Genomic DNA, 6,000 nt, shown 5'->3' with positions numbered 1-6,000 from the left:
CTCAAGGAATAGATTCTCCACTCTGATAGATGTCCCAGCGGACATGTGTGCATGAGTTATTTTGTGCACATAAAATTTTAATACCCAACTGTACTGATCCCATCAGGGCATAGTTGGGTAATCCTAGATTCCTGAGACTCCTCATTCAGAGTGCACTGGGCCAAATACAAAACTTTGGTTGAATTACTCATGTTTGAGTTTCAGGTTAGTTTCAATTTTAGTACAGAGGTAAACCTACTTACTATACAGGGTCATGTGGCTTTCAGTTAATGGTAGGAGTGGTGACAGTTTTTTTGACAAGCTTTACTATTTCCTGTGTTTTCACATAGCTTTGAGGTTTTGGCTTGGTATACACCCTCAAAGATAAAATTGACCCTGGGACTGTTTTCAATATTATCAAGTTAGAGAAAAAAAAATTTAACGAATATAAAAACGTTATACGACTGAGATATCCTCAATGTGGTGACATGTAGGAGCTATAACCAACTACGAAGTATTTTTACTGAAAACAAAAGCTAAAAATGCACAGCAGACCAGATGAAGCCGCTGTACGTCAACCTGAACTTATGAAAAAGGACTGTTGGCTAGATAGCGTCTACCACTGGTCTCCCGAAACGTGTTTGTATTGACGTTACAACAAAATATTTCAAGTCCGTTAGGCCAGCACAGTTGCATCAATAGTGGAGTTCACAGTCCTGGCTCTTTCAGTACCTTGGCGTTAGTATCTTTCATTTCCCCCTCAGTAAACATACCTTGCCTTCCAGCAGTCCTTCTTCACAGATGCACCATTTCTGACTTTCCATTTCTAAAAATTGTTTCTTTCCCCAAGTCTCTGACCCCAGCCACCTTAACTTCTGACATGACTTGGATTCCCTATTTGCATTTTTTTTTTTAACAATCACATCCAGATGTAGTTTTTATCATAGTCTTAATCCGTTCTAGGAAGTGTGGGTGTTTGGGAATGTGGTACTGCTAACAACTTCCTCCAGTCTTTCCAGTTTGTGGTGGTTGTGATAGTTCCCTAATAGCTCTTGTTTCCAGCATGTAGTCCTAAGGTCAAAGGGGCTGTGGTGGCTGCTGTGTGTGAGAAACCCTGGAACCAATACTAGAAATCAAATCAGCTCTAGAATGGACCCTCACACCATTGTGCTGCCTCTGTATTTGATTAAGATGTGGCTGGCCTTAGATACTTTACACTCAAACAGCAATAATAACAATAACAATAATAATAATAACAATATAATATAATAATTCTAGGCTGATTAGATAACTTAGCGCATGCAGTGGCTCTCAACTTTCCTAATGCTGTGACCCTCTATTATGGGTCTATTACAGTTCATGTTGTGGTGACCCCTCCACCACAAAATTATTTCATTGCTACTTCATAACTGTAATTTTGCTACTGTTATGAACTGTAACGTAAATGTCTGATATTCAGGTTATCCGATATGCCACCTACCAGAGGGGTCATGACCCACAGGTTGAGAATCACTGGCTTCACTGGTAAGTTGCTTGCCACACAAGCGTGAAGGCCTGAGTTCACTCCTCTGGCACTGAGGTAAAAAAGCTGGGCACAGTGGCATGTGCCTGAAATCCCCGTCCTGGAGTGGCAGAGACAGGAAGACCACTATGGCTTGTCGGCCAGCCTGTCTATCTGAACATGTGAACCCTGGGTTCAGTGACAGACCCTGTCTCAAAAAGAAAAAAAAAAGACACAGACAAGGAGAAGGCAGAGACATGGCTCTGTGGTTAAGAGCATATACTAGTCTCACAGAGGACCAGGTTTTGTCCTCACTACCCACATGTGAGTTCATAACCGTCTGTACATCCAGCTCCAGGAGATCTGAAACCCTTGCTTCACCTCAGAAGACACCAGGCACTCACATGATGCCCATACATATATCCAGACAAAAGCACTCATACACAGAAAATAAAAATAAGTATTTTAAAAATACAAAATTAAGGGAGAGAGAGAGATTTATTTAAGAAGACACCTGATATTGACCTCTGGCCTACACACACACACACACACACACACACACACACACACACACAGAGGCATGTGCATACATATACACAGCCTCCTAAATATGTACACACAAAATTAACACATGAATAAAGAAAAGTATCTAATTCATTTATAATAAAAAAACTGGTTCCGAGATATATCTAGAAACCCCCGAGGAGTACACTTAAATCATTTCATTCTAAGTCATCTTTAAATATATAAGTTCAAAGCAAATCATTTCTTTTGTGCCTCTGATTTCGAAACCAATATTTGCTTGTTCAGTCTTTATAGTTTTGAACACTAGAATAAAAAGGTCTGCTCAGAGACTATCAGCCTTCTCCACTTAAGAAGTTTGTAAACAGTCTGAAAATGGGCAGCAATGACATCATGAGCAGATAGATCATATGTCACTTAGGAGTGAAGGGCATGCAGAGAACTTCAATATTTTTCACAGAAGTTTAAATTCTTATTCATGGGGAGAGGAAAATCCAAGAACTAAACCTTTTATTAAAGAAAACCCCCCAAAAATGTAATTTAGAAAATGTGGACTGGAAATGCCAGTGCATAAAAATGCCTTCATTTTAATCACAGTCCACTTCTGACTTAACTCATATTGAAGTGAGGAATGCCAAGGCAGGCTTAAAGTTCTTTTCTTAAAAATTGGGAAATCTGCCAACCACTAGCAATTGAGTAATTATTTTTCCCCACAGGACACTTCTGCCTTATTGGAATGTGGCTTAAGAGAATAATGAGCCTCAGAGAAATCCTGATGCCAGGGTAACATGAAGTGGTCACGATGCTCTTTTGGGGGGCATGGTGATCTCTGTTTGCAGAAGCATGTTCATGTTCTGTTTCAGTGGCATGGACAGATCAGAAACTCCCGGGAAACTTCAGCTTTAGAAAACTCTGCCTCATTATCCTCCCTCTCCAACAATAAACACACTCAACATCTTTTGGGCTATCACTATATCAGGAATATTATTTTTATGCCAATAATCAGATATCAATTCTGTTTAAACTACTATCCTAAGTGTACTTAGTAGATCACCTCCTTTTTTGAGAAAAGTAACATATTAGTCTGCAAACAATGTAACTCCAATGATAAATAGCCATATTAAGTAATTTATATATGTTAAATGTAATCTTGCTAATTCTCACTAATTTCATATCAAGCAGACACTGGAGAGTTGGCTCAGCAGTTAAGAGCGCTGACTGCTCTTCCAGAGGACCTGGGTTCTAGTCCCAGCACCCATACGATAGCTCACAACCATATGTCACTCCTATTCTTTTTATTTCTCTGAGCACTGCTTACATGTGGCGCATACACATATAGGCAGATGAAACACCCATGCATATAAAAATAAATAAATAAATAAATAAATAAATAAATAAATTCCAGAAGTTAGAAATGTTTACTCTGTGACACAGTGGTGTCTTTAGAGCCTAAATAATTACTTCCTAGAATGAACTAATTCAGATGACACTACCTCTTAATAGTCTTGTGGAATTATTTATATCCATTCTTGGGACCACCTTGAAGAAAAATTTAATAGATCCAGGACTTGATGGGTTTAAGATACATCCTATGTATCCAAGCTGGTTCCTACACCAGAACTGTGCCACCCCAACTCATGTGATTTCTCCACCTAAAGGCTGAGTGGTGAGAGGTGGGGGTCACAAAAGGATCAGGGAAGCAGAAGGCAAAGCATCCACAGAAGGACACCTCAGGTCTTCAGGGTTTAATGTGACTCAGACATTATTCCATGAATCTGGCCTCTGTCCTGCTTCAGATCATTTAGGTCAATTTTTAAGCAAATGGGAGCTTAAGAAATTTGATAAAAAAAAATGGAACTAGCTTATCATTATTTTCTTGCCTCTAATTGAAAGATTTACTTCTGGCACAAGGCGAGGCTGCTCATAGAAGACAGACTACAGTATCCAAAAATGATGTTATATTTTATACAATGATCGCGCCTCCTGGTTGTTTATATTATCTAATAAACAGCATACATAAATACAAATATTAGAACTTCCTGTGTCTTCAATCTTGGAGATGGAGTTTACGTGCTCAGTTGGTAAGGATGCTGACAAGTCTTGCAGTTATTTTTAGGTCGGATGTTTGACACAATACCATCCAGTATTAACATTTCACTTGTAATCTGTGGCAGACAGAGATGTTCATGTGAGAATAACCACTTTAATACCAAATGTCTCACTTCCTATTTGTTCATTTTTGTGTTTAATCTCATTTTTTTCCAAAAATTAAAGCACCCATAGAAAGAAATACAGAGCAAATCCCAAAACCCTTCTGTAATAGTGCTTCTGATGTTGCCACATTGCTTTATCTACTTTAAAAGGTGGTTTAAAAGCAACATCAGACACAATGCTTCTTCCTTACATGCCTTGGCACACTTTTATAAAAACACCAAGTTTCTTTACATATATACAGCACACTGTTCCCTCAATCAAAACTAATAATACTTCTGTCCCCTTGATCAAAACCAATAGTACTTCTGTGATGGTATCTAACACTCTGCCACTGTTTGTATTAGTGCTTGCCCTGTGTGCTTCCTTTCTAAGTGCATACTCTAATGGCTATGAGTATCAGAGCCAAGGCAGCCATCATTCAATCCATTTAGAATCGCTCCATTATCTGGTTAATAATTCAAAGTTCTTCAGTCATCACCTCTAGCCCCCATACTCTTCCCACCTTCCAGGAACAACTAACCTATATTCTGTTTTCAGTGGTTTACCTATTTTGACCATTTTACATTTTCCACATCTGCCAAGTGCTCCTTTGTGTCTGACCTCATAAACTGAGCATCATGTGTTCAAGATCTCCCCACTGCTGCATATTTTACTAGTCCACTCTTTTCATCACCAAATAACTCTTTGTTGCATGGACATACCACAAGTTGTCCGTTCACCAGTTGATAGGCTTCTACATTGCTTCCATTTTCCTGCTTTCTTTCTGGCAAAAACCACTTTTTAAAATAAGAAATTCCAGACACAGAAATGAGAGAAGCACCTGATAAATCTCCAGTCAACATCTCTCAGTGCCCACAGTCCACTCTCCTGGTACTCTCTCTGCTGTCTGGCTTCATGCACTCATCAGCACTCTCTTCATCTGCAGGTTATCTGAAGCAAAGCCAAGACACTGATATTGTATTTATAAACACTTCATTGTGCATTTATAAATGGTAACAACATTCTAAAATTCATACTTTTTTTTTAGATACCACTTTACGGTATCTAAAAAAACAGACAATTAGTAATGCCTAGATGTCATCAAATATGCGGCTCACTGATGTCATTACATAAAGAATGATATTTGTCTTCATGTATCAGATTTGATTTGTTTCATGGATATTAAAATTACCCCTGATAGAATAGAGGAAAGTTTCTTTCTTGGGAATTGCTAGGCAAGAAGACTCTTCCATCTGCAGGGCTATCACATGCAGAACCTGTAGGTTACTTCTGGGTCCCAGAATGTTCACACCCCGTTTTAGAGGCGCATGAACCCAGAGGTCAGAGAGGTCAGCAAAGCTGGTGTTGCAAAGTCTAGAAGACACAATGGAGATCCTAGCCTCCGTGAATTCAACTGTTGGGATATTGACAGGCTTCAGGAAGGTTCATTCAGTCAGGACTCTTTCCTGTCCACCTAGGCCACAGATGAGAGTCAAGGCCAAGGCCTCAGTTGCAGGGGTAGAGGCAGTGCCATGGCCAAGATGAAGTTTATTAAGCAAATGCTCTGGCACCTCATCTGATTCTTCCCTCTGTGTCTTTTTCTGTTGCTTTTCTTCCCTCTCTGGGGAAAAATTATACTGTTTTTCATTGAAATTGAAACAGAGGCTTTAAAATAATATTGAAGAGCTTCTAGAATTCTTTTTTGACACAAAATTCACGCTTTTCCAGGCTATACGAGGAAATAGCGACATTATTCTCCCATTATGACTGTAATTGTTACTATGTTTACTGAATAGTTATGTAGT

This window comes from Peromyscus maniculatus, chromosome 21 (assembly GCF_049852395.1).
Source record: "Peromyscus maniculatus bairdii isolate BWxNUB_F1_BW_parent chromosome 21, HU_Pman_BW_mat_3.1, whole genome shotgun sequence".
Classification (NCBI taxonomy): Eukaryota; Metazoa; Chordata; class Mammalia; order Rodentia; family Cricetidae; genus Peromyscus; species Peromyscus maniculatus.
The sequence above is the reverse complement of the archived record's forward strand: the minus strand, read 5'-3'. Positions refer to the sequence as shown.